Here is a 15,336-nt window from a genome sequence, read left to right on the forward strand (position 1 = left end):
TGATTGTTGCCGAGATTGACACTTTTGTAAAAGTTGACATTATTGACATTGGAATGGAATCTAAAATATACGGGGGGTGGGGGGGGGGGTGGTAATGTTCAATAGTCACGTTTCTTGTGAAACTCAAGGTTTTGTCTCTTTATCAGATGTGAAGGTATCCCAAATTTAGACTCCACTGTCCTTGATCACAAAAATAACATGTCAGCTGCAGTGTAACATTCAAATTATAACCACTGGTTCAATGTGAAACCAAAGGGCAGAGAGACTGCTTGACTGCAAGCACATTTCCTTTTCAGATGAAAATAAAAAGTTGTTACAGCAACCTAAACAGAACATCTGTGAGAGGCAAATGTCAGAGACTTATTTCAATCCAGATTCTCTTTCCTTGAGTAGTTTTTTTTTTTTTTTTTTTTTGTGAAAAATGTCGGTCAAATGTAGTGCATGTTATCAGCCACATGGGCTCAAGGAGAAAACCTTTTCTCCATCATTGACTTCAAAATTGAATCAGTAACAATTTTTAGAATTATGTTTTAGACCAGTGATAGCTCATTGCTGAAACAATATGTCTAGCTTTAAATGTAGTGTTTAACATGAAACATGACGAAATGAGTGAGCATAACAATAACATGCATTTTCCAGATTTAGCATTGTAGCCTTCTTGATTTCACCTATTCAAAACACATCTTGTGGTTGCATTATGGTTCACCATTGTCGATCTTCATGTTTGATTGTTAAGCAAAGTTGCAAAACGGTAAGTCTTGAAAGAAACCCTTGCTCTTTGATTCTGATGCACTCAAACTAGAGCTGAAAGAAATGAATCTATTAGTCTATCGAGAGAAAATTTATCAGCAACAATTCTGGCAATCAGTTAGTCATTTGAGTCATTTTTAAAGCAGAAATGATGAACATTCACAGGTTCTAGCCTCTCAAATGTAAGATTTTTCTGGTTTCTTTAGTCTTTTATGATAATAAACTGAATATCTTTCAGGTTTGCACTACTGTTGGGACAAAACTAGACATTTGAAGACCCCTCTTAAAAACTGTTATGGGCATTTTTCACTATTTGCTGACATTTTATAGACCAAACAATTAATCAGTTTATTGAGAAAATAATCAGTAGATTAATAAATTGGTTGAAAATAATTGGTTGTTGCAGCCCTAACTAACACCCAAATCTGATGTTTATGGTGATATCTTAGATTGCTGAAACATTTTTTTGTAATCAAAGCTCATTGTAGCTACAGTATACATGCAGTACATACAGTACAGTATATTGTAGACATGATGTGTCATCTAAGTATGGCCGTCCCACAAATCCTGAAACAAAGATTTAAGACCAGACAAGGTTGCATAATACAGAAAATAACACAAATACGCTTTAGAATGTGAGCTCGCAACAATTACTGGTTTTTTTTGAGTATGGAAGCCTGTTCCTTTCAGTCTGGCATGCTATCAAGTACTGAGCTTAAAGCCATTCATGTTCAGTCCACATCAATTCAGCCTTTTTTTTCCTCACCAATTGCTGCCATGAGTGTCTGGAAAGTTGAGAGGAGGGTCTTGCTCCCTCACAAGCCAGATTGACCTGCTTTTTGTCCACACAACCTCCAATAAGAACTGTTCTTTCATTGGTGTCTTGCATTTGAGTCTCACGCATGCGTCTAAATTGTTCATCCAAGACACTTGTGTTGCTAGTAAGAGATAGTGGATTTATCCCACTATTACAGTAGATTTCATGCGTACCATGTATAAATAATCTTAATAAATGTGAAAGAAATGTTTTTTTGTTTTTTTAAAGTGTATCAATCTTCTTGCTTTTAAAATGGCTATTATGCATTTAATGTCAGCTGTAAGTGGAGGGGATACATAGAGGTAGGTTAAACACATTAATCAACAATGCTATGGTTTTGCTGTCATATGTTTGTGTAATATATTCCTGCTTGCTGGACAAACTGAGTCTCTCGAGTGTGCGCCTTCCATTCTCCCCTGCCCTACTTTTATTTTTATCAGTGAATCATTTAGAGCAAGGTCATTTTGATCTTCTGCCTCAATAGGCCTCAATTGAATATTCATTCATTCTGATGTGGCCTCCTCAGCACCTTCTTTGGTATGTGTGTTAAAGAGACAAAAGGCTGTGCTTTCGATTACACAAGCTTGGGCTTTTTCAAAGAGATCAGGCACCATTATATAGAGTTAAACAATCTTTTTTCACTGATGAGTTGTTGGTAAAATGTTTACTTTGGCTAGGATTAGTGATTATGTCCTTGAATGTTAAAACAAAAACAATTTAGTTTGCAAAGCTTAGTCGAGCAGTGTCTCGTTCCATGTGTCATGCTGTACTGCTACATCATGAATTTCAGCAATTTATTTGCAGCTATGCCCCATTTGGTTGCATATTGACAAGAATGTAGGCTAAAGTATTTCTGATTCTGATATATTTATTCAACCTGAAATTGTAACAACATTCAATTATATTAATCTACAGCAAGTATCCAATTCTAAATAACAGTGTTTGCAGGATTTTAAAATACCAGTAATGTGCATGAATACAGCATATTATTTAGCACTGTTTCCTTTTAGCCACGTTAGCTGTTTCTGTCGTTGGCTGTCGGGATGGCAATCTTAGTCAGTTCTTTTGATCTGACACTACTAAATAACTATTTGATGGATAGGCATGATATTTGGTATAGCCTACACGTTCATTGTCCGCAGAGATTGAATCGTAATGATTTTAGTGATCCCTGACTTTCAAGTGTTGTGCCACCAGCAGGTTAAAGTTTCCACTTTGTCCAATTCTTCAGTTCCAACAAATGACTGAATTCCTGTGCACCTGTGTCACACAAAATGAATCTGAAATCTCAATTTACTGCTTAATATAGAGTAATCTATTCAGTGTTTGTTATATAGGGAGTAGTGAATGAGTGAAAGAGGGAGTGATTTCAGACACAGCCGGAAACAGAAGTCATCTAATAGTCATCTATAATTCATTATTTACACCTGCTTTAACTACTGTGACATGCATGTCAAAATGTCTTCCATGAAAAAGGCCTGTTCTGTTCTGTTGTAATTTGCATTACAGCCTTGTTACTTTTACAGCTGATTCATTATGTTTGGAACAATGTATATATTTATACAACAATGTTCTGTCTTGTGTATCCAGCTGATTGGCTGCAGTCAATAATCTAGATGTTCAACACAGAAATATTATATTCAGGTTAACCATGAGGTCTTTTTTTCTAATAGCTAGAGGTGAAAAGCAACTACTTACAACTACTCTTGTTAAAATACTTTTTAAAATCTTTCCTCAACTCATTATTAAAGTGCTTGTTTTCTGTGGTTTCTAATGTAGTAATCATAGTATAATAATGTAGTATGCTGTGATTGTCTGGATATTACAGCATCTGTCTTCTTATAATGATCAAATTAAATCAGCCTAGAGACCCTTACATTTTATTAATGCTGCATAGGTACTACACCTTTTGTGGACAATATTTTAATCAAAATTATTGGCTAAAGTAACTGGAAAATCTTTTGTCAGTCATCTTCTGTACTCTGATTAAGTAAATATTTACTATAATATTAAAAAATATAGCCTGCTTGTATTTGAGTAACATTTTATTACTCTTTCTTTTTTCCAAGCATCATAAAGCTTGTCCAGCACATGACTTAGAAGCATTTTAACGTTTCACTATTGTCTCTAAGCACAGAAATAGTCATTTTTGATCCTGTCAGCGAAAATGTCGTCAGAGAGAAGGACTGTGCTCAGTGAAAACATAGTGGAGGAAGTATACAATGTCAAATAAACAAAAAGAAAGAAATATTAGTATTACTCAAACAATTTAAATTGCCTATTGTTCTAGCTAGTTGTATAAAGTTAGTTTCCCCCCCTTTGGATAAATGTGAGTGCTCTGATAAGTCTTATTATTCCTTTTCACTATATGGAACATATCTCCAGGTCTGCCATTACATTTATCATTTGATTCAGCAAGTATCTGAAAGCGCAGTGGGTGAACAATAGGTCCAAGGATGATTTGCACATGAATGATGTCTGTGAATGGGAGTGGGTTACAGAGGAAGGCTGTCTCTCCATAGTCGGGGCAGGAAGGTTTGCTCCCCTCTGCCCCCACTCCAAAGTCCAGGTGAGATTCTCCAACACAAAGGGCCAAGTGAAAATCTGTTCAGCATGGACGCCTAAAACCCTTATTATGGTGATGCTTTATGGAGGATTTCAGTGGATGTATATAAAAGCACCAAGTTGCTCCCGTCTACAGATGGATACTGTGTCTTTATGGATTGTTGTTACATGTCCAGAGGGCTTTGATCTTTTGATTGCAAGACCATATTTCTGCTATATAGTACTGTACAACATGCACCACATTCTACCTTTCTGTGTGGAACCAAGATAAAACTCAGTCTTTCTGTACCGAGGCTGTTCACAATAGGTTGTGTATTCATCCTGTACCTATCCCACTGTGCAAAAAATGCATCTCATTTGTTTTCACTTCCTCCAAAATAAATTTTACATTTTCAACTTAGTAAGCATAGTTAGCATTGCTCATTAAAAGCAGAAATAAGATAATAAGATGAGTATTAGCAGATAGAAAGACTGAAGGATAAATCAGCCTTTGAATCGTAATTTGACAAAAATAAGTATGTTGCCATTTTTGTAATATTTACATGGCTGTATTCCTGTTGGTGCTGTTGTCTTCGTTCAAAACCTTTGTTACTTGTTGTTTTATTTGGTATATTTAGGTTGACACTTTCTAATTACATACACCTGGAACGCTATCATTAAATGCATGGCCCAATCCCCATAATACAAATCATGAGCATCATCATTATAAACAGTGGTGGAAGTACTCAGATATTTTCAATATTTTAAAAGTACCGCAGTGTAGAAATACTCTATTACCTATCTATCTATAAGTCCTGCATTCAAATTTTTACCTAAGTAAAAGTACATACAAGTATTAGTATCAAAATATATTTAAAGTACCAAAAGTAAAACTACTCATTATGCAGAATGACCCATTTCAGAATAATATATATATATTATATAGTTGTATTATAATTATTGTGTAAGCATCTAATGTTGCAGCTGGAACAGGTGTGGCTGATTTGAACTATTTTATATACTGCTGGGTAGCTTAATCCCTAATAATACATTTTGTAGTAATAATTTTGAATCTGCAAAGTAACTAGTGACTAAAGCTGTCAAAATAAATGTAGTGGAGTGAAGTATAAAGTAGCAGAAAATGGAAATACTCAAGTAAGTAAAACCCGTGCAATATTAGTTTTCCCTTGTTAGTTTTTTCTTATTTATTGCTACTGATACTATATACCTCAATTACTCTTCGACAGTACATGCACCTCCGCTTATTAATATTATTTATTACATAAGTAGTTACATTGTATTTTAGACTGTACTTTCATCATCAACCAGTAAACCCACTTGGTCCTTGACACTTAGTTTATCTTATACTTATACCGACATGATACTTAATTTATTTCTGACCTGTTTTATAGTGTTTATAGTGTATCATATCGTTTTCTAGTACTTTCTCCTGTGTGCACTGACGTAAAGACGAGCTACTGTAACAAAGAGTTTCCCTACGGGGATCAATAAAGTATTTCTGATTCTGATTCTGATTCTGGTAAAGAACAAGTACCTCAGAATTGTACTTAAGGACAGTACTTGAGTAAATGTACTTGTAAATGTTACTTTTCACCACTGATTATAAGCTGTCATATATAATGCAGAACCACACCAAATATGATTCATTCACCAGCCAATTCTGCTTCTATTCAATTCATGCAAACAGCGAACGACTTATTATAAAATATTCATGATGGCATATTTTGACGTTCAAACCAACCACATGACTTGGTGTGGCATAAAAGTCAGAATTCAGCTAACCACATGCAAGTATACACAATGTTCATCATGCAAGACCCAATCAGTTTTAACAAAGAAAGTGTTGTTGACAGTGCTTATACTGGTTTTGCGTCTCAGTACCAACAGAAAGACAGCCATTAGCTGTTCAAGCATGTCTTTAACTGTAAACAAAAAAATTATTACAAATGGTGGGATTTCCTGACTTGTATGAGCCTTCTCTCCTTACCTATGGGGACACTGGCAGAAGAAATGCTGCCTAGAGGAAGGAGGCGGCTATTGTTAGTGCCTGGTGCGTCAAAACACACTGTCAAGGAAAAATTACCAGCGAATATCACAATCATTAGCATCCATTTTTTCTCTCAGTAAAATCAATTTTATTGGAAACATACTGCATTTGTACAGTTTAGTGCCCTGATTATTACATGTTGAAACTCTTTGGACTTTAGGTATTTAGGTCAAACAAAATCAGTTATCTCCAGCATCGTAGAAAAGGTTTCAATCGAAGTCATCTGGACACTGTTTTCAGAATCAAGACGTTTCGGCTCCCATCCGGAAGACATTCTCAATTCTCAGTTCTCAACATTGAGAATTACCTTTTCTACAATGGAACATTCCTGCACGAATGAGGGACTACACCGTTTTATCTCCAGCATGTTCAGCTGGTGCGTGACCTCACATGTGACAAGGCAAATGCCATGTTGGGCTGTGATTACATCATTTTGTCTGTGTGTGCTATATTGCACGTTGACTGTGGTGTGGAGTGGGAGTGCCATTTTTGTTTGTGAGTCAAATTATTTTCAGTTCAATGCTCCCTCAATGGAGTGCCATTACAGTAAAACATTTAATTCCCAACTAAAATTCAGAGGAAACAAATAGCATTTAAAACACATGATTTACTAATTAGAGCACTGGATTCTGAAATATTCCCAGGTATTGGTGCATTAACTCTGGTTTAAAAGGCATGGTTCTCACTTGCCCGACTGGAATGAACTAAAGGAGTAGGAGTGAGAATAATCTGCTCCAAACGTGCCTGGAGTGAACATAACCAATGTGGGCCAGTTTTACTCCTGCCTCTAGTCCATTTTTGTGATCCTTAGTCTGAGGGGCCGAGAATGGTCGGCTATGCTGAGCCTTAATGAAGAGACCGAAACCCGTGGTCAGAGAGCCCCAAATCTAGATTGTCAGATTCCTGCTCGAGATGCTTCAAATCACATTATAATTAACCGCATTTAAGATGGAGAGCAGAGTGTCCCTGCTTAGAGCTATTCCCATGATTCTCTCTCTCTTTCTCTCCCTCACACACTCTTCCTCTGTCACTCTCATCCTCCGTCCCCATCTCTTGCTGTCCCCATTTTCGGTTGGGGTAATTAATATGGAAAGATGGAAAGGCATCATATTCTACAAATTCCTATGAGATTGGCCTGCAAAAGCTGTTAAAGCCAAGTAGGCAAATTAGTATTCATGCAGGTTTTCCTGTTGCAAGTCATCTTTCCCTGTGGGACCAAGTAGTAGATTGGGTAGACAGGCAACGCTCATCCTTGATTATGTGAGCAGAATGCCACCACAGAGCCGAAACCCAGCAGGAAAAAAAAAAAACATTCCTTAGGCAGTAAATCAATTTCTGTGACCTGCTAAATGTAATTGACTACACTCTAATTCTTTAACCTTGTATATGAGGGTGAAAACACATCCTGGGGTAGAATGATTACCAGCTATTATACAAATCCATGGTTTCTGTATCAGTTAATAACCATTTACAGCAAAATTATACATAGGCCATGATTCAGTGGCAATAAACAATTGCTTTAATGCACTAGTCATGTCTTTGTTTAGTCAATCAACTGGATCTCAGAAAGCCACCTATTATTCAAAACAGGAAAATGGCTTAGTAAAGAGTTTTTTTTGCTTTTAGATACATGGAAATTTGTATGTAAATTGAGATGTTAATATTTCAGCTTGTGTTGAATACTGGATATGGCCTTTAATGTTATGGTTCACACACCATAAGATTCACAGGGAACATTTGATGCTGTTACGCTACATAAAATGCTTTGGTGATTATGGATCCACATTACTGTAGCTTCAGAGTTTTTGCACAGCATAACAAAGGTTATAAATATTTGATTATGTCAAATACATTGTCAGATATTTGTTTTAAGACAGATAATGCACCATGTTGTTGTTTAGACCATTCAGCATTCAGTATTAGTACAGATTGCACAATCAAAACCAAATAAACACATATAATTCTCTTTTCCCAAAGATTTGTATACATACAAACACAACAGTGTGCATAAATTCTTTCATTAACATATTCTCTCAAGGCTTTTTTGTCTACCCAGTCTTTGAAACACAAGCTCATTTGACAGTACATGTATCCCTGGCCTCAACTTGACCAGTTGTCAGCAGGCCCAGGACATGGGCTCTGACTTTGGCCAGATTAATTAGCAGTCCGTCCTCAACAGTCCATTCCTGCATTCCTATTAGCCCCAGCTCAGCAATCTGCTGGAAGGTAATTTGGTGCTCCATGCACACAGGGCGCAGCATTGACACCTTATGCTTCGTGATTGAAGGCAATCTCCTGGGGACAGCACTAAATTTATTCATGGTACGCTCTCCCACAGCCACTAGAGACGTGTCTGTGCCCGCCTGCCACACATCCACAGATTTCCTGCTCTGCATCTTTCCCCGAATGCACAAATAATACTAAATGATCTAAGGGAGTTGTTGCAGTGTCTTATATTCCTCTCCTTGTGGGGACCCGGTGATCTCTGGGTGAGGGACTTGCCTGTGCTCTGCGGATAAGTCTCTGAAATAAAGACAATGCATAATGTCAGGATAGTGAATGTTATTGCATTTAAAAATCTTCACCCTCACAACCTCTTCTCCCTTTCCCCCAAAGGAACAAACTTACGCACACACGTCTGTGCTCAGTGCAGCTGGGTCACAGGAAGTGGCATTGATGTAATTCCTTGTTGATGGCTGAAATCTGTTGATAATAGAGATGTTAGCAAAGATGATCAAAGCAGATTAGCCCAGGATACAGCGGGGGGATTGGTCGGACTTCTTGTCATTAACACCGGCTGTTATCTGGGAGTCGGCACACTCACTAGTCCTCACTGGGGGAATACAGGGTCAGCCATTACCATGGAGTAGAAATGCTAATGCTCAACTTGAATCAACAGACTGCCTGGGTAGTTGGATGTGGGCACACAAGGTCACTTTAAACATAACCAAGGAATGGCCTTTTGTCATAAGGCACATACTCTATAAAATAGGTGTAAGGCATAAAACATCACATGTACCACCTGGCCTTTCATGTGACACATTTTAACCTAAAGCATCACACATATTACAACCTGTGAGTGCTACATGAAGGTGAAAACGCATATTAGATCACAGTAGTATCGCTGAGAGATTTATACATCCCCTGGTCTCTCACAATGATAAAAGAAAGTATGAGACATCACTCCTGAGGCTGCAAACTTGTTTGGAGTTATTGAATCATCAGAGCAGAAGAGGCAAACAAGTGCCCTCAAGTCTTGCAGCGCTTGAACTGGAAGAGGTATTTTGACAATTAGCCCTATGAATTTGTTTCCCTCGGCATCAAAACATGAGTGCTATCAATATTTGTTACACAATACATGCACATGCTGTTCCCAGACTGAGGCTAGCCTATTTCCTTTGGTAAAAGACAATATTGTACTGTCAGAGCAGAAATGTAACAGAGCTGAGCTTTCGCTATGAGTAGGCACAAGATGGGAGTATGGCATCATTCCACTGGAAGTGTTTGTGCTGATTTACTACTAACAGGTGTGGAGTCTTACTTATTGGCAGTCAGCATAGCTCTATATTTGGAGTATAAGTTGTTTTTTTTACCAGCAAGGGTTGGACAGTATGTACAATCTAACATTATTTGCAATGAATACTATATCCAGAATGTGTACTGTAATATAAAATATGACAGTATGAAAATAATGCATTGCATAAGGATGGGGTGAGTATCAGTTAAATCGGTCAGTCAGTACAAGAAAGATTCAAGTCAAAGCCTGGCAACAACACAACAAAGCATACCATAAAAATGATGGGTCGCACTTTATTTTACGGTACACTAATAAGACGTAATAAGCTGTACTTTATATCAAATTAGAACAAAACTAGAAATAATATGTTCTTTATTAACCAGTAAACAAACACAGTTATACCCTAATTAGACACCATACACCTAAATTATGCTGTAATTAGAAATATAATGCCGTATTAGACCCAAAATATATTATTAGATACTACTATTATACCAAATTATACTCTAATTAGAAACCATACAGGAGATCCTAATACACAATTAGACACCATTTTACAAGATCATAATTAAATCAAATAGGCCTACAATACCATATCAGATCCAAAACATGCTACAGTTAGACGCTATTCTACCCTTACTACCAAATAATGCTATATTAGACACCACATTCAATGCTGACAACATGGGCCTATGATAGATTAATCAGACACCACAGGCTGTAAGTAGACAAATCAATACTTCCAGGAGGGTAACAGCAAGCGGGAAGTGGGTAGAGGGGAGTTCGGTTGAATGTATTTATTTATTATATATGATATTTATTGGTATTTATTAGGTTTATATTTGGGTGCGTAAACTCCCCTCTACCGGCTTCTCGCTTGTTGTTACCCTCCCGGAACTAATAGTTGGTATCAGAGCCCCGGGGAATTCTTTTGCCCGAACACCCTGTGAGAAGGAGGATAGAGGTAAGTTTGTGCATGACTCAGACAGATTTCAAGTTACTATTACAGATAGCGTAGCATGAGTCTTACATTATACTCCTCAATTAACAAATATTTTTATAAATCAATGCACATTATTTGCTCGTTCACAGGCGAGGTGGAACAGCCCAGCGTCCCCGCTGGGAAACACCAGACTCAAGCTAACTGCAATACACAAACAATCAATCCACGAGTACATTTGTTAAAATAGCACTTGTGTTTATTTAACCCGTGTACTAATATGCAAATCTATGCATAAATTATCCATGTTCGTCTAGTAATACTATTTAGGCTACTATTAACTAGAGATTTTGTAATAATAATAGTAAACTTTATTTATAGAGCATTTATCAAAACAAAGTAGAAAGTGCTTCACACAGAGAGAAAATAAAATACTACAGTGAATGATAAAATATATGAAGGGCAAAACGAAATAAGAGATAATTACAATAAATTAAAAACCAGTAAAATAAACAGATAAGATTAGGATATGCTTTTCGATAAAAGTGCGTTTTGAGAAGAGACAACCTAATTTCTTTGGGCAAGTTGTTCCAGAGCCTCGGGGCCCTGAAAGCTCTGTCCCCCTTAGTTTTCATCCTGGACTCAGAAACAGACAGAATACCCCTGCCTGAAGATCTCAAACTATGTGAAAGTTCATAAGGGATTAAAGGGTCTAAAATGTGGAGCCAGGTCATGAAGAGCTGTAAAAGTAATCAATAAGATCTTAAAATCCTAAAACAAACAGGGAGCCAACATAAAGAGGCTAAAACAGGTGTGATGTGATCGTACCTCTTGGTCCTGGTTAAAAGCCTAGCAGCTGAGTTCTGTACAGTCTGCAGTCGTTTCAAAGTTTTTTGATTAAGACAACTGAACAGGCTGTTAGAATAATCGAGGCGTGAGGAGATAAAAGCATGTACAACAGTTTCTGCATCAATAAGATTTAGAATAGATCAGATTTTTTCAATATTTCTGAGGTGATAAAAACATGATTGGACAAGCTTAGTGATATGTTGCTCAAAACAAATTGCTATCAAACAGGACACCAAGATTTCTTGCAACAGGCTTGAAATGTTGTGACAGGTAGCCAGTAGATGGCAGTATTTGTTTAGTGATGTGTTATGGCCCAATAACAAGGATTTCAGTTTTATTTGAGTTGAGCTAAAGAAAATTTATCAACTTCCAATTTTTTATGTCAGACCGGCAGTCCTGCAGAGAACTCAGCGTACTAAGGTCAGTGGGCTTGACAGGGAGGTACAACTGAGCGTCATCCGCATAACAATGAAAAGAAATACCTTGTCTGCAGATGACATCACCCAAGGGAAGCATGTATAAGGAGAACAGTATTGGTCCCAGAATTGAACCTTGAGGCACACCGTACTTGATATGGGAAAAGGATGACATGAAGTTATTAAGGCTGACACAGAATTTCCTATTGGACAGATAAGATGAGAATCAGTCTAGTGCAGTGCCAGATATGCCCACCCAGTGCCTCAGTCTATCTAAAAGAATGCCATGATCAATTGTGTCAAAGGCACTTAAGTCCAGCAGCACAAGAATTGAGCACATACCTGCGTCGGCATTCATTAAAAGGTCAGTAGTGGGGCTGACGAAAGACAGATAGAAACTTTTTAAAGGTACTATTGTTTTCAATAGCAAGAAGCTGCTCAGATACAATTTTTTCAAGAACCTTGAAAATTAAAGGCAGTTTAGAGATCGGGCGATAGTTATCCAGGAGAGTAGGATCAAGCCCAGGTTTTTTTAGGACTGGATTAACACAAGCAGTGATCTGGGACGCAGCCAGTAGACAGCAAGCTGTTCACAATAGAACAAATGGGGCACAATACAATCCATAACCTAGTTGGAATTATATCAAGAGGGCTGGAGGATACTCTCATAAGAGATATGATTTCTGTGAGTTCAGGCAGAGTAACAGCAGAAAATATGTTCAAAGAATCCCTGAGCGGGTGATCCACATCTAAAAAGGCAGAATTGGGCGCAATACCTTATTAACTTCACCTTACCAGCAAAGTCCAATAAAAAAATTTCACAATCAGCATCACAATCAGCAGAGGCACAAGGAGAGGCTGGGTTAACTAACTGATCAACAGTTTTGAATAGGAATCTGGGGTTGTGGTGATGGGCAGAAAAAAGTGCAGAGAAATGGCATGTTCTTGCATCTTTCACCATCCTATTATAAAGGAGTAATAACTCTTTCATAGCCACAAAGTGGACCTGGAGACCTGATTTAATAAGATCTAACAGTGGGAAATAAAGATGCAATGTCCTGGCAGCTTCCATAATGTTACTGGGGTTAGATAGTGACACGGCATGGTCTGATGTCTCAACTGGTAGAGCGTCCGTCGAGGAAGCATGTACCTACAAACTCCACGGGACTCCGGAGAACATCCAGGCTACGAGGGACGTGTGAAGTAGTGACCAGATGTGACCCAATGTGGTCTGACTTTAGTTTATGGTACAGTTTTCTTCTAATGAGCAACAAATGACCCTGTAAGAAAGTGAAACTGTGTTAAATAACGGCCAACTAAATGTAATGTCTTCTGAGCTCTCAGTGTTTTATCTTACTATTGTAAGGCTATGTCCGATATAAAATGGCATTCAATTTGTCAAATTACAGCCTGTGTTGTCTAATAAAGCTATAGGCACATCTTGGCAGCATTAAATGTGGTGTCTAATATAGAATAATTTGGTTGTTAGGGTTGAATAGTGTCTATTAGTGTCTGGTATTTAATTTAATTAGACTATGATCTTGTAAATGGTGTCTAATTGTGTATTATGATCTCCTATTTGGTTTCTAATTAGAGTATAATTTGGTCTAATTGTATCTAAGTATAGTATATTTTGGGTCTAATACGGCATTATTTAGGTGTATGGTGTCTAATTAGGGTATAACTGTGTTCATTTACTGTCTAATAAAGTCTAAAATAAAATAAGGTGAACAACAATAAATAAACTACTGTATAAGTCTATGATGAAAATGTGCACACTTACTAGACAAGCCATGTGTTGAAGAATAATCAACCAAATCATGGTTTACGGAGCCTGTAGGCGAATTGTCCAGTATCAATGCTAACACTTGAGTTTTCAGCCAAATGTATAAACATAGTTTTATTTTGTCTTTGTGTTAACCACTGTGGCCTTGACCAAGTGGCCAATAAATCCCAGTTGAGTTGTTGCAGCAACAAATAGTTTAAAAAAATTAATGATGATTGGGATTATATGAATAGGTGGCTCTCTGTTTCAAAATCTTTGAAAATCTGAAAGAAACATGGATAACAATGCCTGTGTGGAATTTATGGCATTAAGAAAAAAAGATTCATATCCATAGGCATTCACAGTAAGATAGATAGAGAGACAGATAGATTTCTATCAAAGCCCACATAAATGTTAAACTTTAAGTGTTTATGATATCAACATTTTCTATTCAAACTGGACTGGTAATATCAAAGATGGAGTTCAAAGATCTTTTCAGCTGATGTGTAGATCTCCAGGTTGAGGGACTGATTTTGAAACATCTTTTGTGCCCACCTCTAAATGCAGACTCAAATTTTGTTTGGTCTGCCACACATTCAGTCAGGCACAGGAAAATAAGTGTAGCTCTTTGTATGCAAACATTGACATGAGCACAGCAATGTATACCATTCAGTTATTTCTCTTTTCAAAAGCTCCATATTCTGTGAAGGAAGGCCAAGCAGTAGGCCTATTCATTAGTCCCCTGTTTTGATATGTGTTTGTTCAGTACTGTGTGGGGATAATGCCCCTCAAAAAGAATAATTTTCCATGGGCAAGCATGTGTTTTTCCTCTCAGTAGCTCAGATCCAGTGATCAACAAACAATATGTACCACAGTTCTTTGAGTAAACACCACAGAAACAAACTGTTGACTTGCAGCATTAGCGTTACATTATATATTTACAGCTTCTATAGTTGTTTGAAACAGTTTTGTTTATTCATATATTGAAATATTTATGTTTTAGAATTTAAAGTGAAGACAATCATTAGCACCAAATTTTTCACCATTAGTTTGCTTTTTGGTAGCTTGATTTTTAAAGTATAAATGTAAAATATGCAAAATAATTTAAATATAATGGATGTGATAGAATATGATGTTTCTCTCAGTAGAAAAATTATCTCAATCGTGAGGTTTAAGTAATTCCCCCCACCCTTTACTGCAACATTCTGTCTTCGCTTTGGATAGTTTCTCATGAAATGCCTTGAAGCTCTCCATGTGAAATGTAGCAGCACATTTCCACCAGTCAGGTGTGATACTATGCAGCAGCTTTTCTAGAGATCTATACCAAATACCTACATCAGATGACCTCTAGTAATGTGACATATAAATAGAATATTCATCCTTCAATCATCAATGAATTTAATTCACCTATTAGTCTACAGTAGTCATATGAATCATGTTAAGAAGGACGACATGGATTTTCGTTTAAAAAATATGGCACTGCAGAGTCTTCTTCATCATAATGGAATTAGCTTTAAGGGTAGTCAGTATTAGGCAAGGCAGCTCATCAGTCTGCTGGATTTAACAAATAAGAGCCTCAGCTCCCTTAGTGTAGGAGAAATCCATGCTCTACAGCTATGATTGACACATTCTGGTTTCCTTCATGTATTCATACATTAATTTCCAGTGAT

The sequence above is a fragment of the Siniperca chuatsi genome, linkage group LG15 (assembly GCF_020085105.1).
Source record: "Siniperca chuatsi isolate FFG_IHB_CAS linkage group LG15, ASM2008510v1, whole genome shotgun sequence".
NCBI classification, from domain to species: domain Eukaryota; kingdom Metazoa; phylum Chordata; class Actinopteri; order Centrarchiformes; family Sinipercidae; genus Siniperca; species Siniperca chuatsi.